This window comes from Panthera onca, chromosome D4 (genome assembly GCF_046562875.1).
Source record: "Panthera onca isolate mPanOnc1 chromosome D4, mPanOnc1 haplotype 2, whole genome shotgun sequence".
Lineage (NCBI taxonomy): Eukaryota > Metazoa > Chordata > Mammalia > Carnivora > Felidae > Panthera > Panthera onca.
This window is the reverse complement of record NC_138351.1, coordinates 23677408-23704775: the sequence shown is the minus strand read 5'-3', so window position 1 is coordinate 23704775 and position 27368 is coordinate 23677408. Positions and strand designations below refer to the sequence as shown.

At 41.8% G+C, this 27368-nt stretch overlaps 1 long non-coding RNA gene and 1 pseudogene across 1 annotated transcript in view; both read right to left on the bottom strand.

Annotated features, from left to right (window-relative positions):
* Positions 1 to 27368, bottom strand: part of LOC132676449 (uncharacterized) — a 181716-nt gene that overhangs the window by 12001 nt on the left and 142347 nt on the right. The window lies entirely within an intron of this gene.
* LOC144614078 (spermatogenesis-associated protein 31D1 pseudogene) lies at positions 1308 to 3321 on the bottom strand (annotated as a pseudogene).

Below are 27368 nucleotides of genomic sequence, written 5' to 3'. Positions count from 1 at the left end.
AGAGCTTTATAATGTTGGTTACCTTATAGATTATCAGGAAGACAAGACCTTGGTAGATAGACAAGAAGTTGGAAAATAAATCATGCGGAGTTGATAACAGGGGACATATAAGCTGGAAGGATAGGAGGAGGAGGTAAAAGGACACAATATCAGACTGTAGTATTCCTGATGGCAGAAGTATTCCCAGTACTAAGTTCTACAGGGTGGCAGTAACTGCACTGGATGGGAAGTAAAGGATGCTAAATTGAGATTATGTAGGAACTGGAAGGCTGCGTTATTGGTATATCTACATAGATGTTAGAGCCTCCAGTACCTTCTCACTTCTTCATGTTCCCTGCTCTGGACCATATTCCATCTATTGTCACTCTCAGGCTCCCCATAGACTCTGAATTCTTTCTGTGACCTTAATGTTCAGATGCTGCAGGGTCAATGGCATAACCTTGGACAAAAGGATACCACACTTGTATCGTCTTTAAAGAGGGCTTTACATACAGAGAAAGACAGATACCATGTGGTTTCACTCTTATGTGGATCCTGAGAAACATAACAGAAACCCATGGGGGAGGGGAAGGAAAAAAAAAAAGAGGTTAGAGTGGGAGAGAGCCAAAGCATAAGAGACTGTTAAAAACTGAGAACAAACTGAGGGTTGATGGGGGGTGGGAGGGAGGGCAGGGTGGGTGATGGGTATTGAGGAGGGCACCTTTTGGGATGAGCACTGGGTGTTGTATGGAAACCAATTTGACAGTAAATTTCATATATTAAAAAATAAATAAATAAATAAATAAATAAATAAATAAAAATAAAGAGGGCTTTAGCAGTGTTTTTCTTTTAACACTGAACAGCCCAACCACTCCCATTCAGAGTTCACCCCCCCCCCCCCCCCACCCCATGGGATCCTCTGGTTACAGATTTCCAAATAATGATTAAGCCACTGTAACACTAACTGTGAAGAAAAAAAAAACAGTGGCTTAATCATTATTATCTGAAATCTATACCTGTCTTTTATCCTGCTCAGATACATAAGACTTGCTCTGAAGGGTATAAAACAGTTGATGACAGTTAAGGTGAGGACTACTATACATTTTCACTAAGGCTAACCTATAGGAGACAGAGCCTATCTCCTAAAACTGCATCAAATGGGCTTTTGGAGCACATGATCTCTATTTCTCAAGAGATTCAGGGGATTGGTCCCTTGAAGCAATCAGCAACAGCTGAACTAACACAAGCCCTGAATTACCCAAAACCTATGCCCCCAACACAGTACACAGAACAGACGTCAGTATTAGAGAAATATTTATTGGGGAGAATCAATATTCTTTACAAGGTATTTGGGGGGAGAAATTCCACCCCCCCCCCCGGAAATTCTGGAGAAGGGTTTTCTGTCTAAATAATAGACACAGATCTCTGAACACCGTGCCTTTACGGTGAGTGAGTGAGAGTGGCTGGAGGCCCCTGGCCAGCTTGATGCCTGCAGGTGCAGTGTGGGTGGGGCACAGGATCCCTGTGGGGCACAGACAGGTGATGGTTCTGACACAACAGCTGGCCCTTAAGTGCCACAGCTTCCTGAGGGTGTCTGTCCTTGTCCCTGTAATACTTGGAGAATGGCTGTGGCCCACAAAGACAGCTTGTTGGTGACAGGACTTGGTATTTCTCTCTTTACAGGAGGGAGCCCTGTAGCTGAGAGGAGGCCCCTGGGCAGGCTGTGCCTGGGCCTGCACTTGTGCTTCCTTCCGAGTTTTCCCAAACTTGGCTGAGGACAGAAGGGGCTGTTGAGGACAGGCGCTATCTGTAGCATGCCGGTGCCCCATCTTCTCTTCTAAGAACTTCCCAACATCTTTCCTGAGTTTCTGAGCTTCGGTCCTCCCAGTAAAGGCAGCTCTACCTTGAACCATGCCTCTGCTTTGCACACATGGCAGGATGCCCTTTTCCTGGGAGTTTTCTTGTCTTTTGCACTTTCTGCCAGGATTAAGCCATTGTAAAATAGCCTTCACTTTTTTTCTAAAAAGGCTTTCACGGGGAGGCTGACCTTTCTGTGATAGGGTGCGGGAGGATTGGCTCCCAGGCTTCTCCGCCAGTGCCACGTCCCGGGGAGGGCAACTCTTCCTTATAGGCTGGGATGTCCCCAACCCTGCATCTCCTCCACCAAACTCTTGTGCTTTGGAACACGGAGGGCTCACTGTCTCTGTAGCTGGTGGGAGATTCTTGTGCTGGTGCTTCCTTAAGACATGCTTAGGGACCCAAGTATCCTGCTGCTGTTCCGTGCTAATTCCTGTGTCCTGCACACGGACGTGAAGCACCTGGGAAGCTCCCATGTCCCCACTGGAGTCCTCCTGGTCATGAGTCAGGGAGGCCTTGGAAGTCGAGGGGGGCAGGTCGTTGTCTTTGCTCTGGGCCCACCTCTGCTGTCTTTGCTCCAATTTAAGCTTTAATTCCTTATACAGCCGTTCTGTTAAATTAGGATCCTGGGGAACTGATGTGTTTGGTGGGTGGCTTTTAATGGTCACAGTACGTTTGTCCTTATTTGCATTCACATTTATCATTTGGGGGCTTCCTGGCTGGCTGGTTGTCAAGATGTCTCTAGGTTTTGATTGACGCCCATCTAGCTCCTCAACCCTGAATAACTCCCTGGACACTTTGGGCACAGAAACAGGTTCTGGATTCACCACCATTTTGTCCTGTTGCATCTTGACTCTATCGCTGGGATTTACGGTCTTATCCTTTGGCTCGTGCCTGGTGCCAGCTTGCCTTGCGGGCTGCTTTGAGGGCCATCTGTTGGCTGGTACAGTCTATGTCTGGCTTGCTTTGCCTATGCTGCTATGTCTGATAGGTTGAAGAATCTGTCTGCCATCCTTCATTTTCTGAACTTCCTCTGCAAGCCCATGGTTGATAGAACGCAGTGATTTTGCTGGGATTCCCTGTCCTTCCTTGCCCACAGTTGAGGTGGCAGGGAGAGAATGATCCAGGATGGGGGCTGAATTTTCCATTTTGTCTCCATAGAGACATAGAGCTTCCTCTAAGGGATTTGAAAGCCCCAGATTTAGATTTGGGGTCCCAAGATGTCATCCACCCAGGAAAAACAGAGAATTGTTGTCCCAGTGTTCTCAAGTCCCAAAATTCAGGTGAATGGGACTAGCTCGGGTCATAAGAACACCCTTGAAATAATTACTGGGAACCAGAAAATACTGTTGCCCTGGTCTTAGCCAGCGCTACTTAAAGTGTGGTCCATGGGCCAGTACTTGTTCCCACATTTTTGTCACCATCTGCACCAAGTATAGAAATTGAGGATGGTTAGAACCTTCTATTGCAATTTTACAGAGTAATTAAATCTAATAATTAAAATCCAACGTTTGTATTTTGTTTGTCTTTTTTTTGTGTGTCATTGTTTTTGTGATTCATTTGCATTGTATCTTAGGCAAGTGTCAGCCCAGAGTACATGGGGGAGCAGGGGGAGGAAGCAAACTGGTCCTCCACCACAGAAAGTTTGAGAAACTATGGTCTAATTTGCATGCTCCACCTTGAAAGTCTGGGAGTGAGTCAGCATTCTGGAAGCACACAGGGAGACTTGGGAAGATCTTTCCCTCATGCGATGACAGGGGGCAAAAAAATGTCCATTCTAATTGTGGGACCTAATTTGGAGAGGAAAGAATACTCCCAAACTTCCCTTAGCTCTGTCATTTTCTCATGCCTTCTTCCATGTTGACCTGCCCTATTCAGAGTCTCTAGTAAGAATTTACTCTGTGTAAGCTCTGGATATGGCCATTTTAATAGGCTAAACATTACATGCAGCTTCAGCTTCCCTGCCCGTCAGAAAATTTTTTTTGTTTATTTTTGAGAGGGACGAGAGAGAGAGAGAGAATGCAAGTGGAGAGGGGCAGCAGGCAGAGAGAGGGAGACGCAGAATCCCAAGCAGGGTCCAGGCTCTGAGCTGTCAGCAAAGAGCCCCACGTGGGGTTTGAACTCTCATGAGGTGTTGAGATCAAGACCTGAGCTGAAGTCAGACACTTAATCGACTGAGCCATACAGGTGCCCCTCCCATTGCAACTTTAATTACTAGAATCAAAGCCTCTGAATGGCTCTCCTAACCCATTAAGAGAAAAAGAACTTTGAGTGAGACTAACACAAGGTAATTACTAAACTAAGCCAAAATCCTTTGCCATGCTCTTGGCAATGAATTATGGAAACTCCAGAGCCCCATAAGAGGTCTAAAGGGGAAAAAATGTTGACGACAAATTTCAGGGACCTTGGTTTCTCATTAAAAATACATTTTAGAAACCGTTTTAGGTTAACTTGCTAGGGCAGTTGTATGGCAGGGGAACGGGGGCAGCACTTCAGCAAACTGCAGCTTTCATTTCTCTCTTAAAATGGAAACAATAAAAACACAATTAAAAATAAAATTAAGAAAACATAATCCGAAAGAGTATTTTGATTCTTTTTCTAATTAAAGCTCTGCAATTAAAGTTTTGCAGGAGAGCCACCTGTGTTTTTAATCTCCCTGTCCACAAAGGGCTAATATAGGCACAGGATTTGAGATTGTCTCCTACACTCAGAGCTGGAAAGGACCTTGGAGAACCTTCTAGTCTGGCTATCTCATTTTACAAATTGGAAACTGAGGCCAAGCAGGGTGACTTGTCTCCTTAGTCCTCTCTTTTCATGTGTGTGTGTGCATGTGTGTGCATGTGCGTGTGCGTGTGTGTGTGTGTGTGTGTGTTTTCTCTCAGAAGGCTTGGAAACTTGGAGCCTGCACAGTTTTAACATAATTCACACATTCAATATGGGACTTTCTTTCCAGGGCCCTAACTCATCTTCTGGTATGAAGGCAGTGCTGCAATAAGCACCAAATTTTACCCAGTACTGCCTCAAAATGTGTGATTTTGGGGGTGCCTGTGTGGCTCTCTCAATTAAGTATCTGACTCTTGGTTTCAGCTGAGGTCATGATCTCACCATTCTTGGGATCAAGCTCCACATTGGGTTTCATGCTGACAGCGTGGAGCCTGCTTGGGCTTCTATCTCTCTCCCTCTCTCTCTCTCTGTGCCTCCCCCATCTTGCATGCATTCTCTCTCTCTCTCTCTCTCTCTCTCTCTCTCTCTCTCTCTCAAGATAACTAAACTTTTAAAAAATGTGCTTTTCTTTTTTGCCTAAGTGAACTTACAAACAATTGAAATAGTAATGCTTTTTTGTGAAAATCTAATGGAAATACAGTGTGTGCCCTTCACCCCTCCTGCATTAAAATAAACTGAATGTAACGTTCCTTCACGACCCACGCTTAGTCTAATAAACTGCTGTGGTACTCCAGAGGAGCCAGTGCAGAAGTTTCGGCATGTAGACACAAATGCACATTGGCCCCAAAACCTACCATCATAAAAAAAATCCACCACTTAGAATTTAGTGGATTACTTCTTTTTCATATAAATGCAGTGATTGATTATAAAATACACAGTTCAAAATTGACCCAAGAAAGAACAGGCTTTCGTAGGTCACAAGACCACCCTTGAGAGTTAATGTAGATTAGGTCAACCCTCGTGGGGATTAGGGAGAGAATCACAAGGAGGAAGTGGAACAGAACTCATGTTGGTCAGTACTTATCATGTGCCCCAAACTTTCACTCATTCCCTTTAACTATAATGTGAGGGAAGAAATATTTTTCTCATTTTACAGATAACAAAACTGAGGCCCCGAAAGATTAAATAACTTGCCCCAGGCCACAGAGCATAAAGCAAAAAAGCAAGGTTATGACCAGAGCTTCCTATAGTCCCGGGCCTGCACCTTCGCTCTGCAGGATAGTGTTTATCACTCTTTCTTTTTATTCTGCTCCCTGAGGCCAGTCATTGGATCCTTGATTGTTGGGTTACATCTACACCAGATATTTAGGGGCAAAAAGAAGGGAATTCAATTCAATTTGGCTATTTATACATTTAAATTTCTCAAGTGGAGGAGGCACCTGAGATAAAATATCTTCATTATTATTTTAGATTAATTCATTGACTCTAATCTTATCTGTGCTCTATAGTCACAAACATCAAAAGTTGATTGAAAATGTGCATAAATTCATACATAAATGAATTATACAAGAATTCATTATAACCCTCATAATGATTTACACAAAATCCAATTAACATTCTATGAAACTTCGGGAGAATGTGACGAAATTCTGATGTTCACAGGAAGAAAAATAGATAAGTTGATCACAGAAAATTTGGAAGGAGAATAAGAGATGGAACTAGCCACACTAGATATTTAAATATAAGACTATATAATTAAAATAATCTACTGAAAGAAGAAAAAAATATACAGTTACAGAACACAGACTAGCTAGTCCAGAAATTGATTTTGTTCCATATAAGAATTTGCTAGAAAATAAAAATGACACCACCAGAAAGGAAGAGCTATTTCATGAACTTGTAAAGGAATAACTCAGTAGGAATTTAAGGAAAATAAAATTAGTTTAGATGCATTCCTAATAATGCATAGCAAAATAAATCCCAGATACATGGAAAAATTAAATATTTTAAAAATAACCTTTTCCACAAAAATAATATAAAAACAGGGTGGGGGACAAAACAGAAGAGACTCATAAATATGGAGAGCAAACTGAGGGTTACTGGAGGGATTGTGGGAGAGGGGATGGGCTAAATGGGGAAGGGGCACTAAGGAATCTACTCCTGACATCATTGTTGCAATATATGCTAACTAATTTGGATGTGAATTTTAAAAAATAAAAAATAAAACAAGTTAAAAAAAAATAGCCTTTTCCAACTGCCCACTCAAACAAGGTATAAGTTACACCTGGAAACTGAAAACCCAGGATGACTTCCTAAGCTTCAAATCCTTTTAAAAAAATCATAAAGCAAAAGACCCAGCTGTTCAGATTACATAAAATTGAAAACTATTTGTTAGAGGGGGAAAAAAAGCATAAACAACTAAAAAAGCAGATTTGGGAAATTATATTCAGGAAATTTGGGAAAAAGCATCTTTAGAAAAGGCATTATTTTGTAGCTATTACAAGAAAGAACATTTTTATATTTAAAATTTGTTGATGCAGATTTTCTGTCCATAGCCTTTGTTCAGGGCAGCAGAATTAATCTCCTTAAACCCCATTTTCTTATGACGTTTCCTTGTTACAAGAGTTTAGGGATCCTGTCACTTACCATTCTCTGATCTCAGCCATTTTAGAAGATATATACTCGACATATCCCTATACCATCTGCATCTGATATTTATTTAATAATTTTCTTTAAATCAACTGTTTCACTTAAATAAACTTACTTTGTTCTAACCAATAATTTCTGTGAAATTGCTGTTAGATGTGATTAAAATTTAAATCAGTAAACTCTGGGCAAAGCAGATGACCCTCCAAAACATGGGTGAGCCTCATCCAATCAGGTGAAGGACTTAAAAGGAAAAACTGAAGTCCTCTGAAGAAGGAATTCTGCCTCCAGACTGCCTTAAGATTCAAGACTGCAACATCAACTGCTGCTGGAATTTCCAGCCTGCTGGCCTGCACTGCAGATTTTAAACTTGCCAACTACCACACTCAAAAGAGCCAACTCCTTGAAACAAATCCCCACTCTTACGCCTCTGTCTCTCTGCCTCTCTGTTTCTTTCTGTTCTCTGTTGCTCTGTATGTGGGTGTGTATATATACATATCCCATCCTATTGGCTCTGTTTCTCTGGAGAACCCTGAGTAATAATACACTGACCAGACTTCAGGAACACTGACTTTCCAAATCACATTCAAATGTCTTGGCCTGGATGCCAATGCTTACCTTAAACTAGCTCCTCCTTCCTAGTCCACATTCACTTCATGTGACTTTCCACTGCACACTCTGCTTTACTCTAGCTGGTCACCTCACATCTTTGTTTGAGCTCAGCATTCTGCTGAGGATACCTTGATTTGCCAGGCCTCCCCTTCCTGCCTTCAAGGCCTGGATCAGTTTCCACATGAGGAGCTAAGGAAGAAATAAAAACTGGAATAATATTCTCACACCTAAAAATATGTAAAACCAGCTTTGTCAGGTAAGATTTCATCTCACGTGCCAGGTCGGACTAATTGGTGGCAGTTACCTGATTTTAAGAAGGATTCGGGGGCTCTCTCTTTCTGAAAGAATGCAGGCATCTATTAGTGATGTATGACAGTGGGAGGGTGAGAAGGGCCAGAGTGGTAATGAACTTGGTACATAACTGCCATCTCTGGCTTACTTATTAAGGAAACTGGCAAGACTATTTTCCTGGGCCCTTTCCAATGCCTTTTCAAGCAAGGCATTAGATGTATAAATTTCTTACAAAAACTAACCTACATTCTAGTCATTTCCCATATTTACATATGTAGGGAAAGTCAACAAGAGCATTGAAACAAAGGAAGGAGTACAGAGAACAGGCTACAGTTGCCTCCCAACCATCTCCTTTTTCACACGGTACCAAATGTTAAGAGAGAATTTGCCCGCCGAGATGAGTGAGTTTGGGAATACAAACAACCCAAGATGCCAGTGAAGCTATTCGTTGACCACTGCTGCCCAGCACCCAAACACTGGGACATCCTCATAAAATACATTCGGGAGATCCTTAGGTATGAAAATTCTCTTGGGGCAGCAAAAGTTGCACTGGTCGCTCCCCCCACATCCCTGTCTTCCCATCCCTGAACTGCTGAAACGAGAACAGAAGCAACCCTTTGCAGCACATCAAGATCAGAGTACTTGATACAGATCTTCCTGAAAATCAACCCAACCTGTCCTAGTAGAAAGCCACCATATGTCTGGTTTTCAATGGTTCCTTCCCACAGTCTTTAAGGTTGGGGTCAGGAAGCATGATTTTTCATACAGGTGGGTTAGGTTACTTTCATTCATTCTGGACTTGAACACTGAAGATACAGAGAGAAACTATATTAGTCCTCTGCTTTCAAGGAGCTCCTGGCTTAATTGATAGTCAAAGAATATACAGAAACCTATCTTAGACCAAGGTCAGCAAACTTTTTCTGTAAGATAGTAAATGTTTTCAGCATTGCAGGCCATGTGTTCTCTGTCGCAACTGCTCAACTACTATGGCTGTCAGAACAGCCATAGACAGTACTTAAATAGATCGGCATGGCTACATTCCAATAAAAATTTGTCTACAGAGAAAGGCTGCTGGCCAGAATTGGCCTGTCATTTGCTAATCCCTGCCTTAGATTTATTAGACAAATTAGGACCCAAGAAGAGCATCTCTCGGAGGAAAAGGTTAAAAAAAAAAAAAAGGTGGATCCATCTTTGGTCAGAATGGTTGCTTTAGTAATCAGAACCTCATTCCTTGGTGGTGATTTTTTTTTCATTTTTTAAAAATTTTATTTATTTTTGAGAGAGACAGAGTGCGAGCTGGGGAGGAGGAGAGAGAGAGGGAGACCCAGAATACAAAGCAGGCTCCAGACTCTGAGCTGTCAGCACAGAATCCGATGTGGGGCTCGAACCCATGAACTGTGAGATCATGACCTGAGTCAAAGTCGAATGCTTAACCCATTGAGCCACCCAGGTGCCCCCCTTGGTGGCAGTTTTTAAAAAATTTATTAAAACTCCAAATATGATCTATGGCATCTCTTGAGACTATGTGAGGAAATAAAGTTGTTACATTTAATGATAGAATGGCTTTATTCATTTAAAAATATCCTTAATTCAAGACTTGCCATAGTCGTAATGTATTTAATGAGGAACAATTGCCAAGTATGAAAGTAAGGTTGTAGAAATCCACAGGGCAGAGTGTAGAAAGCCTGGAGGGAAATAAGAAAAGTCTTGCTGAACATGTGTAATGTAAATGTGCCACTGTCGTAGACAGAGTTCTTAATTTTTCAAATCATCATGGAATATTGTAGAAAAACCATCATTGCCCCAAAGCCTCAACAAAGGTTCCCTTTCTCATTCGTGTGCCCTCCAGCAACTAGAAAAGTCATTGAGCAGTGGGGCAAATAAAGAAGTCTGGAAAAAATTGATGGAAGATGAGAAAGCGCACCTAAGATTAGGTGCACTGATGTTCTGACAAAATCCTGGCCTTACCAAAAGAACTTGTTCCTGAGAAGCTCATGTGAGAACTCCACTGAATCACGAAGGCTTTGGGTAGATGGTGCCACCAGTTCAGCTTGTATGACAGAGCAACTTATCTGCCAAAGTCCATTGCACTTTTCCTCACTGAAATAATTAAACTTCGCCGTGTCCTAGAGATTAGGAAGAAAAGTACTCTTTGTTTTACTGTGAAACCAACATCCAAAGAGATTCAGCTTTGGTTAGTAGCACAATCACCGCCATCATTCACAAAATGACTTTCATTTCTAGATGTGACAAGACAAGCAAAACTGAGGAAGTGGCCTCCTGGCCAACCTCACTTCCATGTCACTGATGCTCCTGCTCTATCCCTAATACAAAATCTCCTTTATATTTAAATCCTATCAAAATATCCCAAAGAGGTCAGTTGATAAACATTAATATGTCTTTGACTCCCAATTAGGTATTTATCTACATTTTTGGTTTTTTAATTTTTTTGAATTTTATTTATTTAGAGAGAGAAAGATAGCGAGAGAGAGAGTGGGGGAGGGACAGAGAGATTGGGAGAGAGTCCCAAGCAGGGTCCACACTGTCACCACTGAGCCTGATGCTGGGCTCGAATTCATGAAACATGAGATTATGACCTGAGCTGAAATCAAGAGTCAGACACTTAACTGACTGAGCCATGCAGGTGCCCTTTATCTGCATTTTCAAAAAGGACTCTTAAAGCCCAAAGCATCACTACAGCTCTAGTATTGATTATTAATGGCAAAACCTCAAGCATCATGAGTGATAAAATGACTTTATTGGGCAAGGGAAATAGGTTCTTCTCAAACTAATGCTGACTAGTTTCCCAAACACTTAAGAAACAGTCTTTGTGGATTAAGACTGTAGTGGGTAACCAGCTGTCCATTCACCATATCAAATATGTTTCTCACAATTTTCACACAAATTGTTATGTCGTCATAAGCTATCCAGTGTGTTTGTTTAATTAAGTTTCTTTCTAAGCGTGTTTACAAAAAGCCTCACTGTCAAGAATCTGAAACAAAACAAGAACACACATCTTTTGGTTGCTCATTCTATTTATTGTGTAATGCTAGATGCTGGGAACACTAAGAAATATAAGACATGGTTCCTGTGCTGAAGTAGTTTGCATGGTCAAAACAAACATGGTGCTACAAATCATTATTTGATCAGTATAAAATCCCCCCCAAAATCCAATAACATACTTACCAAATTACTCAGTTTTTTGTTTTGTTTTGTTTTCTGGTTTCCCACTGCATTTAGAATAAACACACAACATCTTAACAGAGCCTATGAAAACTCTTATCCTCTAGGTGACAGCCCTTTTCTCTGGCCATAAGTCCACTTGCTCTCTCTGTTTCCAGACCTACTATCCATCTTTCAATGCCTTCTTCTTACCACACTCCCTCCTACCCCAGGGCATTTGAACAGGATTTTCCAAGCATGGAAGGTTCTTCACTCCACTCCCCCCACTAGATAATCCCTTTTTGTTATCAGCACTCACATTCCCACTCTGAATTATATGCTTTCATTGCCCCATATGCCTATCCTTGGTATTTTTCACTATAGCAAATCTTCTTTTCATTTCATAATTATTCTATTAATATATTCTCTTACCTCAAAGCTCCATGAAGGCAAGAATGATGTGTATTTTTAGTTTATCACTGAATCACTTATGCTTAGTATATAATAGGGGTCCCCTAGATATGTGTCTGAATAAATGGTGAATGAATAAATGACTATCTGGACTTACAGAAATAAACTAATTCACATATTTTTTTATTTAATAATCATTTAATATATAGTTATTAAAAGTTGAAAGTTCACTCAGCTAATATTTATAAAATCCCTACTATGTACCTGGCACTCTGTTAGACACTGTAATATAAATATGAAGTCACTATCCCTCTCCAAGTTGCCTACTGAGAGAGACAGACAAGTAAACAGGTCATTACATTACCATATGTTATGGGTGAGAGAAATCCAAAGTACTATGAGAACACAGAGGAGAGAATTAACTCTGCCTGGGCATGCTGAGTAAGACTTCTAAAGAAGTGACATTTGAGCTCTTAAAGATGAAATAGAAATGCAATGGGTAAACTAGTGAGAGAAGGCATTCCGTGCAGAAGATGTAATGCAAAAAAAGTCAAAAGATTTGAAGAGGTTGGGATAGGCATGGAAAGTAAATCATTTGGTACTGCTGTAACTGAGATGTGTGGGATAGGAATGCCTTAAAATGGGGTAGGGACTGTAGACTCAGGTACAGTGATGAGGACACGAGAATCTGAGGTAAGAACAACCCGCCCTCGTGGGACTGAATGGTAGTTGGTGGGAGGTACTGAACAGAGGCTGGAAAACGACTAAGAAAGAGAAAAATACCTCCATGGGAATGATGGAGGATGTTTGGCAATCAGGGAGCACCCTGACTCTAATCACCTTTTCAAAGTCCTACTTCCTAGGGCAGTGTTTCCCACATGACCCAAATGATAACAATCATATGGCTATAAAAATATGCATTCTGGGGACATATTCCAACCCCTCTGATTCAGCATCCCCAAACGAAAAGACTGGAAATCTGAATATTGCGTCAACACCTCAGGTAAATCTTATCAGAGAAGCTTGACAAATATTTTCAAAGGGAACTTCTATTCCACCTTCAAGTAAGGCTCACCACTCTTCCACAGCACTGTCCCTTGGCCTGTCAGGCATGTGGCTGTCCAAGAAATATGAACTTCAGTTAACAACATAATGATCCATATTTCCAATTTAACAATAAAATATAACTAGTACAGGGAAAATACAAGTATAAACACATCATTGGGAGAATTACAGAGGCTACTGGACAAAATTTTCAGCTAATTATGTATAAAAGAGATACTAGACTCTGTGCAGAAGGAAGAAAGTCCATGAACATCTTCCATTAGTGCAGTGTCTGTGGGTGATTTCTTGGGTCTCCAAATCCATTTGCTTCTCCCCAAGTGACTATCAATTAAACCACCAGTTCAGGCCCCAAGAACGGTGTGACCAAGTGCAGAACAACTTTTGTGCTTTCAACACTCAGTTGTTGGGTTTTTCACTGGCAGAGAATGGAGACAGAATACTTAACTACATGATGCAGCCTAGTCTGAGTGGATCACACCCCTATGCTGGGGGAGAAAACAAACAGCTTTCTGTGCTATTGAGGTATCAGTGTTGAGAACCTGAAGTGGCCATGCACTGTAAGTGTCTGCATGGAAACCCTTCCTTTAGTCCACACATTTCCTGTGGCCAGCCGGGTCACTGCTTGACTATCCATGACTGCAGATGTAAATGGAAACTTGAACCATGTCTAATGGAAAGCTTTTGCCCTTCTTGGGAATCCAGCTGGCTAACTGCCTCCCACCCCAGAACTCATTGAGCAAGACAAGGCAGTGGAATCTCTGGTGTGTATACAATTTCCTTCATGGTTTTACTTAAATAATCTCACATCACTATGCCCCATGTTCCCCACCCACAATTCATTGCAATGCTTTTTAACCTGCATCATATAATACTATAAAAATAAAAGATGTTGTTAAGAGTTTGCTTGACAGTATATCAAACTCATTTGTTGGCATCAAGCCACATTTTTAAACAATATTTCATTTTTAAGTAATCTCAACTCCCAACATGGGGCTCGAACTCACAACCCCGAGATCAAGAGTCACATGCTCCACTGACTGAGTTAGCCAGGCACCCTGGTATCAAACCATATTTAAATGATAGCCTTTTGTTCCAGTGGGAAAATATGTACAATCTGTTGTTTTTCTCATTTTTAAGCTGGATTCAGTGAAGCTGAATTTACAATAGGTACCCCATTTGAGACAACAGCAAATTGCAGGGAGGGGAAAGTTTGTTCAAAAGCAGACCTGAGAGGTAAATACTGCCAAGTCTGTATTTCATCTTTCTTCCCTAATGATACCTGAGGTAAGACAGGATGCTCTTCATAAAAGGTGACTCACTCTCTAAAATGTTGTACTGCTGACCTGGTAAAAGAGGTTTTGGATAAGGAAGCAATGACAGCTGGGAGGGGAACAGAGTAATTCCTGGGTGTCACTGAGCTGGAGACCAATTTCTACAAACACCAGAACCTGTACTCTGTAGGCCAAACAGTGTATTTAAATGAAGATGCCAAGGAGAGCTGGGTATTCCTTTGTCAACGGCCATCTCTAAATTTTACGGATATAATGTCCAGTCACAAAATGACCCATGGAGTTTCCCGAGATTTCTTGCCCTTTAGGCCACAGTGGAATTTTTCAAAGTATGTTTGCAATAGACAATGATAAGAATTATACTGAAATGATAAAATAGGAGGGTCATGTTTGGAACCCATGTATAGATGACACTTGTTTCATGACAAAAATGAAACTACAGGAAGTGGGGAAAGAATGGTTCACCATAATAAATGGTGCTGGAACACCTGGGCATCCACAGGGGGAAAATGATATTGCATCAGTGACATCAGATAAAAAAATAAATTACACTGTATATTTGACATCTTTCCATCTGTGGTCTATGGACCACTTGCATTCAAGTCATTTGGGTGATTAAATACACAGATTCCCTAGACTACCTTAGACCTGTTGATTCTCTAGGCATGAGACCTAAGAATCCACATTTTTTTTTTAAATCAAACTCCTCTAGATGATTTTAGCACACAAAAGCCTGAGATTCACCAGCAGAGTGTTTGGCAGTTGGGCAAACAACCATCTGAATCCAGGGCAAATGAATTAATCTGTCTAAAAGCACTTTTCTTACCAGTAAAGTGGTGATAACACCAACCTCACAGGTAGGTTGTGATGATTACATGAGATGCTGTATACACAGCGCTTAGCACAGTCTTAGTTCACAGGGAACACTCAGTAAATGTTAAAATTACTCCCCACGTCCAGTAAACCTACAAGAAGTGAAGTGTTTTCAGTCACTAACAAAAACTTTCAATTATAAAATTATAGTTTAGTACTGGTAATATGTACATAAAGGAGATTTATCAAGTGTATTAACAAGTAAGTAGTGAGTATTTGCTCTTGAGAACTTATTTGGAGGAAGTGCTTAGAGAACATAGCTATACATTCATATCCCCCCAGCTAAGCAGCCCATGCTCCCTGTAAATGCTCTAGGGAAGAATCTGTTGTGTGCCTCTCTCCTAGCTTCTGGGGGCACCTGGCAATTCTTGGCATTCCTTGATTGTAGCTACATCACTCATGCTAGCCTCTGACTCCATTATCACGTAGCCTTCTTCCCTCTGTGTCACCTCTTCCCATAAGAACACCAGTCCTTGCATTAAGGGCTCACCCGAATCCAGGATGTTCCTCTAATTAATTACATCTCCAAAGACCCTATTTCTCAATACTCACACTCTGAAGTGGATATGAATTTGGGGGAGGCACTATTCAACCCCAGCTTCATCTCAGTAGAGTATAGCTTTAGGAGGAGAAGGTGATAAGGCAGGGGACGGGAGCAAAGACAGAAATGGCTGCACACTTAGCATCCAATAACACTCAAGTGCTCAGTGTTGCCTTCCCACATTTCTACCTCCACCAACAGGACCCACGTATCCACAAGTACAGGAGGCACAGGCCCAAGGTACTTTTAGGGGCCCAAGAAAAATGTTTCAATCTCTTAAAATCTAAAAAAATAAATACATATAATCCAACCTGGATTACATGTATATTTATATTGACACGGTCATAAAATATTTTTTTAATATTTTAGTTCTTAACATTTTGGGCAAAAATGCCTAGGGCATGCAAAAATCACAAGCAGCCCTGTTCACTGATGTCCATGCTGACACCCTCCACCTGAAATTTCCCTCCTCTTTACCAGGAAGAGGACTCACCTTACCCTTCAGGACTCCATTGATGAGTCAGTGCCTCAGGGAGTATTCCTTGACAACCACCCCATCTCCCCTCCACTCCATCCCCTCCGCAGCCCTCCCCACCCCTGTCCCTGGTAGCCACACCTACCTTGGTCACGTGCTCCTCACATGCATAGCTCTATCATTCCACATCCACACTGCACAATCACCTGTTCTGTGGAGTTGCTCAGAGACTAAATATCACCTGTCACTGTGTGGCAGATGCTACTGCTCCTCCATGCACATCCCCTTTGTCATCACAGTGCCCTCATCCCCCAGATGGCATGGGTACTGGCTACTAAGGCTCAACCTCAAGTCTCCCACAGGAAATGTCCTCGCCTCACAGAAGCGTCTGGAGGCGCTTGGGAGTCTACACCAGCCTCTGCTCCCACTCACCCCCAGGGTGGTCCATAGCCAATTGGGTGTAACAGCCCTGCTCCTTTCCACCCCCCACCTTTCCAGCATTCCCTCAGTTTACCGCTTGCAGAAGACTTCCCACCTCAATCTCTGCTTCTAGGGAACACGACCTAAGACACTTTGTATCTCCCCGACAGGCATTAATATCTGGCAAAAATTCTCTAATAAACACATTGAACAAATGATGAATGAACAAATGAAGTAGTAAATGTTAGAAAGACAATGGAAGAAAGCATCAAAGACTTACCCAGGCCTCCAGGAGGGCTGAACTGATCATGAAAGAACTGCAGTCCTCGATAAGCTAAAAACTTGAGCACAGGAAGACAAGATAGGGTGTAGCTTCCAGAATGGCAACACAAGAAGGTTCCATACAAAAACTGGAGAAGGGTCTAACAATTAGACCTGAAGAATAGTGCCTACTGTGTGCCAGCAAATCACTCACACACACTAACAGACTGAGACGATACTAAGCCATCAAAACTGGCACAGGTTTCCTTAAATTCTCTCAGACTTGATTGGCCCCAGAGTTGAGAATGAGATGACTTTGCAAACATGGACTCTGAGGCTGGTTCAGATGCATTTTTGTGAACAATGAGCTGTTGGTAAACAGGTTGCCTCTGAAGACCTGATACCTCATGATAGTGCCCTGGCGACCCTAAAAGTGTGATCTTCTGGATCACAGCGTTCAACAAGCTGGAAAGATGAGAGAGAGTCCCATGGCATGGAATTTCCATCATAGATGAAGTTCTTTGTAATTTAAGTGGCTCCTCTCTACCTTTACAGCAGTTTGGGAGCTGAGCAGATGGCAGGGGAGGGCTTGACTAAGTGGTGAAGTTTCAGCTGCAAAAGGCAATTCCTAGAATGACAATTCAGAAACTCATTTCCCCTAACACTTATCATATTGGCAGAAGGTTCGTGAATCTTTTTAGGAAAATGAGAAGGAAGCGGTGCATCAGAATAAGGCATCCCCTGTTTGGTCAGGTTATGTGGAAGCAAACACTACCGAATCCGATTCTTCTCTTGTGTTTGCTATTCCCAAGGAAGGGGACCAGACTTGTTTGTAAATTAAATAATACCGAAGAGGCTAAAGCTCAGGGTCTGCAATGTAACAAACCTCCAGCACACAGAGCAACTGCTGAATGCATTCTGAAGCCCAGTGTATGATAGTTTCAGCTGAGCTGTTCCAACCCAAGCTGGCATTACAGATCCTTGTAGCTTCTAGTTGTATCTTATAAAGAAACAGGGAGGTTGTAGAAAGAGCCTAATCTGGACTCAAATCCTGCCTCTGATACTAAATAACTATATGATCTTGAACAAATTACTTTTCCTTGCTGAGCCTGTCTCACAAATGTAAACCTGGGGTGGAGGTTGGGGAGGGGATAATAGCAATCTCAAAGTATTGTTGTAAGAATTCCATGTAATGATGTGTATGAAAGTCACTGGCAGATAGTAGACCTTAGAGTGGTAGCAGTTGTTGTTTTTGTTTTATTTCTATCTTGCCTAGCTCGTCAGAAGTTTATGTCAAAATCACTGTCATGCTTTCAAAGTATTTCTGTTCTGGCTCACCTATAACTTTTCCTTTATCTTCAAGCAACTCTAATATTAAAATATTTAAGGGGTGCCTGGGAGGCTCAATCCATTAAGCGTCTGACCTCAGCTCAGGTCATGATCTCGAAGTTTGTGAGTTTGAGCCCCACATCGGGCTTTGTGCTGACAGTTTGGGCCTGGAGCCTTCTTCCGATTCTGTGTCACCCTCTCTCTCTGCCCCTCCCCTGCTTGTGCTCTGTCTCTCTCTCTCTCTTTTTCAAAAATAAATAAATATTTAAAAAATTAAAATATTTAAGAAAAAATATTTTTTTTCCTTTAAATTCCATAGCTCTTCTTCTGTGTGCATGAGGCAGTAAGGTTCAGCTTTGGGGGTTTTAGTTTTGGGTGTTTACAATGTGTACATAACAAATCATCAATGTATTGGATATTCAGAAGCTATACATGCATTGTCTTCTAATGAGGACTGTTTTAATTCAGTTTACTCAAATGTAACAAAAGTGTTATCAGTGGAGATTATTCCTATGAGAAATAAAATAAAAGCTATTTAACTGGTTTTAAAAATTAACACAATTTACTGGCTCCCTATAACCGGATGGTCTACAGGACTTTTCATGGTGTGGTCCAGGCACGGTTTGGTCCAGGCTCTGGCTCAGTTTTTCTGCAGTTTTTTTCAGTTCTGTCTACCTTCAAAAGTTAGCTTTGTTCTTGGGTGGGCCTTATAAAATGGCTGCCAGCAACATTGAAGGAGATTCTGTATTCATATTCAAGGACAGAGCAAAGGCCAAGGTCAGTTTTTATGACCATCATACAAAAGTTGCACGATTTGCTCTGAGTGAACTACCCTGATACACTCTCTGTGCTACGGAAATACTATGTTCCAATTGGCTTAAACTCCTATCCATCACTATGACAAGGAAATGGGATTATTCTCAGTGGCTTAGACCAAGCAGGACCCTCCTCTGGATCTGAAGATGAGATTCATCTCTACTAAACATCATGGTTGTCACTCAAGGAAAATGAAATGGATATTAGAGGAACAAAATCAGTTATTGCTACAATTAAAAAAATAATTTTTTGAAGTTTATTTATTCATTTTGAGAGAGACAGAGACAGAGACAGCACAAGTCAGGGAGGGGCAGAGAGAGAGGGAGAGAGAGAATCCCAAGCAGGCTCCAGGCTCTGACCTGTCAGCACAGAGCCAGAGAGAGGGCTGGAACCCACAAAGCTGCCAGATCATGACCTAAGCCGAAACCAAAAGTCAGATGCTTAACCGACTGAGCCACCCAGGCACCCCCTAAAAAAATAATATTTTAGCAGCTTAGTACAGTGTTCCTAAATTCCTATTTTTTTTTTTAAGTTATGACTAATTTCACTACACTGAACTCCTTCCAAATAAAATCTCATACTTAGGGGCACCTGGGTGGCTCAGTGAATTAAGCGTCTGGCTCTTGCAGATCGTGAGTTTGAGCCCCACATGGGCTCTGTGCTGCACGCTGCTGGTGCAGAACCTGCTTGGGATTCTCTCTCTCTGCCCCTCCCCAGCTGGTGCACACACTCTACTTCTCTCCCTCTCTCTCTCTCTCTCCCTCTCTCTGTCTCATATATATATATATGAGAGAGAGATCTCTCATATATATATATATATATATATATATATATGAGAGAGAGATCCACAATACTTCAGCATCCAAGGCAATGTTAGAGTCTAGTAATACAAGGCAAGTCATTAGCAAGAATTTCAGGACATCTAGATTAGGGGTCTTATTTTTTGGTTTTTTTTTTCTCTCCCTCTATTTTCTCACTAAGTTTTTCTTTTTCTCACTTTCTTCCTTCCATCTCTATTCCTCTTTTTCTTAATATGCCTTTTAATATATGTAAACATAAGATATGAGACTGGACATCTCACAAAGGTAAATCCCTCAAAGGTAAATTTATATGCAGAGATGAGAGGGATGTTCTCACCCACTTGGAGCCACTGGAAGGCTTTTCAAGCGAACCATTGATAAGACCAGCACCTGCCAGAAAGGAGATTCGTATCTTACTCCCAAGTTGGATGTTTACAAAATTCCACAGTTTGGAGTGTGAGGGGACAGGGGAACAAAGGAATGAATGGAAAAGGAGATATTGTCCATCTTTGTCACTGCTGAACCCCAAGTTTCCAGTCAGAATTGAGCTGAGGAGAGGGTAAAGAGCTTGAGGGAAGTTTTAAAATTGTATGCAGTACGGAAGTCTGAGTTTTTGTTTGTTTTAGGTCGAACTAGGTTTTCTTTTTTTTTTTTTTTTAATTTTATTTATTTATTTATTTATTTATTTATTTTTATTTATTTATTTTTTTGAGAGACAGAGACAGAGCATGAGCATGGGAGGGCCAGAGAGAGGGAGACACAGAATCCGAAGCAGGCTCCAGGCTCTGAGCTGTCAGCACAGAGCCCGACGCAGGGCTCCAACTCACTAGCCATGAGATCAGGACCTGAGCTGAAGTCAGAGGCTTAACTGACTGAGCCACCCAGGTGCCCCGAACTAGGTTTTCTAATACCTAAAAATATAACTCAACAACAGCCAAATGCCTCTGCCTGAGCTGTTTTCCAGAGGCGAGGAAAAAAAAGCCCTAAAGAACATTGTTAGCTGTCAGTACATTTTTTATTTTTTATTTTTTATTTTTTTTATTTATTTTTGGGACAGAGAGAGACAGAGCATGAACGGGGGAGGGGCAGAGAGAGAGAGGGAGACACAGAATCGGAAACAGGCTCCAGGCTCCGAGCCATCAGCCCAGCGCCTGACGCGGGGCTCAGAGCCTGACGCGGGGCTCGAACTCACGGACCGTGAGATCGTGACCTGGCTGAAGTCGGCCGCTCAACCGACTGCGCCACCCAGGCGCCCCAGCATTTTTTAAATGTTTTACATTACAACATTAAGAAAAAAGCCGCATCCTAATTGTACCCCCACTGAATGCAGGTTATTTAATAAACTTACTATCTGAATGAAAAGCATCATAGATGTATCTTCAATGTGCTTTCTGTGAATGTAAATAACTCATCAGTGGGGTCCTGCAGGAAACAGAATGTTCCAAGAGCAACTGAGGAATTAATAAAGATGTGGGTGGAGTGAGGGACAGCACCTGACCAAAGATGGAACATGGGAGCTTCCAACAATAGGAAACACCCCAGGCCTGCAAGGAGAAAGGAAGGGGGTGATTGCCTGAGCCCAGAAAGGGATAGAGTGAGCTGGTGCCTTGGGCATCAGCAGGCAAGGAAACCTTTTTCACCCAGACAGGTGAAAAGCTTGCCGAGATTGGCAAATGGCAAATACTCAGCACATGTAATATATTTCCATTGGTAGTTCTGGCAAATATAATTGTAATTGATAAACGGAGTATTCAAATTACTTCAAACTGGTGATAAAGTAGAATTTCCCCGTTGAGTCTCTTGGCAAAAATGGAATTCTATTCCTCAAGGAGAAAAAAATTAACCTCAGGCCAATGAAATCGGCCTTAAGAGTACAGAAAATGTATTTAAACATAAATACTATTCATCAAAAATGAATATAGATAATCATATGATAAAAATTAATCACCAAAAGGGGCGCCTGGGTGGCTCAGTCGGTTAAGCGGCCGACTTCGGCTCAGGTCCTGATCTCGCGGTCAGTGAGTTCAAGCCCCGCGTTGGGCTCTGTGCTGACAGCTCTCAGATTCTGTGTCTCCCTCTCTCTGACCCTCCCCTGTTCATGCTCTCTCTCTGCCTCAAAAATAAACATTAAAAAAATTAAAAATTAATCACCAAAAGAAATCTGGAAATAATGCTGAAAATGAGCACTGAAAAAAACAGTGATGCTATGGGAGATCATAGAGGCCACAAGCCTCTGAGCCACTTTACCCACACTGACGTGTCTGCACAGATCATTAAAGCACCATCTCTGCTAACATCTTTGCTACAACGGGCCCTCAGTGGTATATTTTCTGACATTTGCCATCTAAAATCACCATGATCATCTGTACTCCCAGGAAAACAGAAAGTTTTGTCCTTCTCGGCCTTTTCCCCCTTTGCAGCCTTTTGTTATGATTCTCTGCCTTCTTATCTTGGTGAATTTATTTTAAAAATCTTTTTTGAATTTTTATTTTTGAGAGAGAAGAGACAGAGTATGAGCAGGGGAGGGCAGAGAGAGAGGGAGAGGGAGACACAGAATCCAAAGCAGGCTCCAGGCTCTGAGCTGGCAGCACAGAGCCCGATGTAGGGCTCAAACCCATGAGCAGCGAGATCATGACCTGAGCCAAAGTCGGACACTTAACCAACTAAGCCACCCAGGTGCCCCTTACCTTGGTTAATTTAAAGTGGGTCAACTAAACTTTACACATTTTTGTCCTTTCTCGCTGATGAAATAGGGAAGCGAGATTTGTTCAGCTCTTTCCCCTGACCTACCCCTCCAGTTGGTTCCTACATTCCAACCATGCAGATCTCTTTCTCTTTCTAAATACAAACACAAAGAGCTTTGTGTTCTTCCATTGCTCTGGAAAACTTTCTTCCCTGTCCCCAACACATACACACACACACACATACACACACCCTCCCACACTCTTTCCATCCAAGGTAATCAAGATCCAGTTTAAATGCCATCTCTTCTCCCAGCCCCCGACTAATCTCACTCCCTACCACACCCCACTCCCAGTCTGGCCAACAGAATTAAATATCCTTTCTCTTCTGTTCACCTGGTACTTAGTCCCCAAGCTTCAGAATGGTCTTTATCACCTATGCTACAAGTAGCTCTTTTGTTGACCATCTTCCCATTAGAACGTTAATCTCTGTGTCTCCAGTGGCAGATGGAGGAGGTTTGTAATTCATGCTGAAAGAAAGAGAAAAATATCTGGAAAGTTTTTCAAGACATCTTTAAGGTTTTATACCCAATAGAAGTAACCCCTGCTTCTTCCCCTCTGCTCCACAGGTAGGGCTACAAGGAGATAGATGACAGATATCTGGGCTTTCCACTTGGACACTGGCTTCCCACTTGACCCAGAAATCAGATCAAGGACATCTCAAAATCCTTTTATTTATTTTTTTATAAAGTTTATTTATTTATTTTTGAGAGAGACAGAGCACAAGCACGAGTGGGGGAGGGTCAGAGAGAGGAAAAGAGAGAGAATCCCAAGCAGGCTCTGCATTGTCAGCACGGAGCCCAATGTGGAGCTCAAACTTAAGAACTGTGTGAGATTATGACCTATGGTGAAACCAAGCGTTGGACGCTCAGCTGACTGCGCCACCCAGTCGCCCCTCAAAATCCCTGTAAAACAAATACAAGAACAACATGTAGTAAATTAAAACCCCCGTTTGCTACTTAGTTTTTAGCCAAGTTCTATACATCAAGTTGCCTTTAAATGAGAGGTGGCTGTTTATTATATCTTCCTGTTTATTAAGGAGCAATGAGGTGGCTGTGTCTACAAAATGGGTTGTTGCTACAACACATTTACACAGTTATAAATAAAGCAAACTGCAAAGAGATTAGCAATGGAAGATCTGAGATTTTATTTGTTTTCATGAGGACTCTTCCAGTTGCTTCACGCTTAATGGCAAAGTCATGACTGTACCCTAAGGTCTATTTACACTAGTCTAAGCAGCCATCACCAGCCCCATTAATGCGGCAGCAAGCTCTGTGGAGCTGCTCACAGACCAGGGAGGAGAATGATGTCACTTTGCTTTTAATAGACACAATTCTTAAGTCTTTGAGTTTTCTCTGCAGTCAGTAAAGACAGACCCCAAGTGCAGGAAGAGGAGTTTCTGACTGTGAACTTTCAAGAGTCCCCTTCCGGCCCACCCCTCCCCTTGAGTCATGTTCACGAAGCACATTACACGGGTTACTCAGGTACAGTAAGTTCCTATTATTTGCAACCCATTGTTCTCTAAACTGTTTGGTAAACTATAAAAGACTTTAAAATTTTATTTGTTTTCCTGCCTGAGGTGGGAACATTCCTCCTCCATCTGCAGTTATCAGCACGCAGATCATAACTACCCACTGGTGAGGATAAAATTTCCCTGATTTCTAAAGCAACATACTGGGGTGGAAAGAACGTAGTATTTAGAGAACCTAAGACTTGGATCTACATTCTGGCTATATTTCCAGGGCAAGGACAACAGTCAGGTGAGCACTCACTCGCAGGGCTTCCTGTCCCCACCGTCCATTACAACCTCGGTAATATTTTTTTTTTTTTTAGGGTAAATTTGTATACCATAAAATTAACCATTTTGAAGTGTACCTTTCAGTGGCATTTAGTATGTCACAATGCAGTCCAACTACCACCTCTATCTAGTTCCCAACGTTTAAGCAGTCACACCCCAATCCTCCTTCCCCCAGCCCCTGGCAACCACCAAGAGTTTTTCTATCTCTAGGATTTAGCTATTCTGATTACAACCAGTGTGCTTTTGAGTAGTAGTCCTAATACCTAATTTACCTTGTGCCAAGACACAATTTGAAGAGTTTTACGTGTATTAACTCAATTAATCCTCACAAAAAACCAACAAAATGGACACAAATAGCCCCAGGTGATTCTCTAATTATTATTTCTTCATCTGTAAAACAAAGAAAATAGCAATACTCTAACAATAATTTGCTAAGTATATTTATGTGAGAAGCATTGTTCTAGGCCAAGAATAGCAAATAAGATTCATCTCTAACCAAATGGGAGTGACTTCCTGTAGGACAGTGGGAGAGAGATTGTTAAGAAGATTCATGGGACAGAGAATAATCATTGACTTGTGATGTCTGTCATCGACAGAGGACTGGGTTAAGTATCATACAGAACAGAGATTTGCCTTCCTTCCTGGGTGAGGGCAAAAATAAATAAATAAAATGCAGATTCTGCCTCAGTTGGGATGGGAAGGAAGCATCATCCATATGAGCACAGTGAGAATGTGAAAACCACTTGCAGGGTATTAAGAGCAAAGATGTTGGAATTCAAAACAAACAATAAGGAGCATGTTCAAATCTCAACTCTGCAACTCTTGAAAACGGTAATATTTTGAAAATTATTTAACCTTTCTTGTTCCCATTTCCTCTTTTGTAAAATGGATAAATAAATCAAACTCCTAGACTTCTGGTGGGAACAGCATGGGATAATGCAAGTAAACTGCTAAGCCCAGCATCTAAGAGCTTAATAAGTGGTAAGAAAATAAAGTATATATATATAAAGAGAAAATGTGTATGTATCTATGTATGTGTGTATGTATCAAAGTACATTTATGTATATACATACACATTCTCTCCTTTTTATAGGACATACAATGGACTGAAAGGAAGAATCAAGTCTACTTGCAAGAGGGAGAAGTCAGAAAAGCCTCATAAAAGAGGAGGCCCTTAGGATGATACTTGAGAGAACAGACCCACATGCCTGCCTCACCCTGTTGCTTTGAGGATTTGGTGACATCATTTATTTAAAGCATTTAGCACAATGCCTGCAGTCCACAAATGTAAACTGAATATAAATGTTTTGGTTCATGGCTTTATTATTCCATTGTGACCCTCTGAATCAGTCAGGGTTCTTGATGGCAAACAGCAGAAACCACCTCCGGCTAACCTAAGCAGAAGAGAAATTTCTAAGGCGGGTCTCAGGGAGCTCAATGCATCAACAGGAAGCAGGCTCAGAGCAGAGGTGGGAACCAAGGGAGGCCAGGCAGCTGAGGACACAGCCAGGGCCAGTTCCCAGGGGCAGCCTGGCGAGGCTGATACCGCGCACCCCAAGGCTCTGGACACTCAGCTCTGCTGCCGTCAGCAAGAGTGATTCTCAGTGTCCTTGAGGCTTAATACCACTCCCTCAGGATGTATGACACCCCTGGTGAGAGAGCCCATTGGCTGACTGGATCTGTTGACACCTCAGCTGCAGCCAGTGTCATCAAGAGAAGCTAGCTGGCCTCCTCAACTTCCACAGTGAGAAGCAGGGTCCATTTTCCTACTGAGAGTCACACGGCAGCGCCTGTTTTAGCAATACAAGGGGGATTGGATGCAGGGTGTCAAAAGACTTTCACAGCTGTACCTTGAAGAACACTGTTTTGACGTAGCAGAAAACCCTGTACCAAAAATGTAGTAGAAAAGCATCATAAACCCTAGAAATTTTGCTTCAAAGCATAAGATATTTAAAAATCAAGATATTCAGGTCATGTTTAGGTGTTCTGTGCCAAAGACCTGCTATACAGTAGGCAATCAATAAAAAATAGTGAAGTAAACGCAAAGAGCATCAGTAACTGTGTGATTAATATTCATCACAAAACATGATTTCTTCAAATCTTTAAAAACTGCTCTAAAACATTAATTTCTCAGTTTGAACTCATATACGGGCCGATTTGAGATGTGGGAAGATTAGTTCTGCTCTCTTTACCCCCATTAACAAATTTAAGAAATGCTTTTATCTGATGTGAGTGTGAGCATTTGGAAAGTAGTCAGAGGGGAATGTAGGCATCGGAGTCGATAACAAAAGCTGGTTGTTAAAAGTTAGTTGATAATGGATTAGCAAGAGATCATTCTGATGCTCCTAAAAGATCTGCTCTGAGATTTCCAGGAACTACACAGAGCTTTAGACAGAAGGCAGGAGCCAGAGAAGAGAACAATTACTTCAGTGGAAAAATTGGCCTCTTACCACGGGTACTGAACCATGTCCAACTCTCTCCCATAACAAATAAACCCTCCCTCTACATCTGCCCCTGAACGACCTGCCCTACTTCCCTCCCCTCCACTGTCCTAACCTTCTTCATAGTTGCTTGGATTTGATTTTCTATTTCCTCACCTCCTACTCACTCCCCAGCCCACTGCAGTGTGACTTCCGGCCACACCACTCCACTGAACCGTCACTTGTCAAAGGTTACCAATAATTGCCTCATAGATAAACCTAACGGACACCTTTCCATCTTTGTCTTCTTTGGTGTCACATCGGCTATGGATGATGCTAACTTCCTCTCAGAAACATTCTCTTTACTCAACTGTCCTAACTCAATAGTCTCATGGTTTGCTTCCTGTGTATATTTAAGTGTAATACATTGTCTTGGATTTTACAAAGGCACCCAAAACTCCCAAACTGAACGCACAATCTTTCTCTGCAGGTACATTTCCCCGATGTCCTCCTTTAAAATGAATGCCTCCCGTTGGCATGGGTGCCAAAGCAAAGACTCTGTGCCATCTTTGAATCCTCCTTCTCTGTCAGTACTGAATCTTTCAGCCCACCACAAATCAGTCAGGCAGTGCTGATACTACAGCTCCTAAATAGTTCTCTAATACTTTGACTTTTCTGCATCCTTTCTGAAACTACCCTCCTCCAAGAAACCAACAAAATAACTGGATGAACTTAATGATCTTGTGCCTCCGAGCCTCAATTTCCTGGTTTGTAAAATGAAACACTTAGAATGAACACCAAGTTTCTTCCTTTTCTACATTCTGTGATTATTAGAGTTTAATACCAGGGAGGGCCTCAGGGCGAAATAAATTCCAGTGCTCTGGGAGACCATCTCACTTTCTCTATTTAACTTAAATA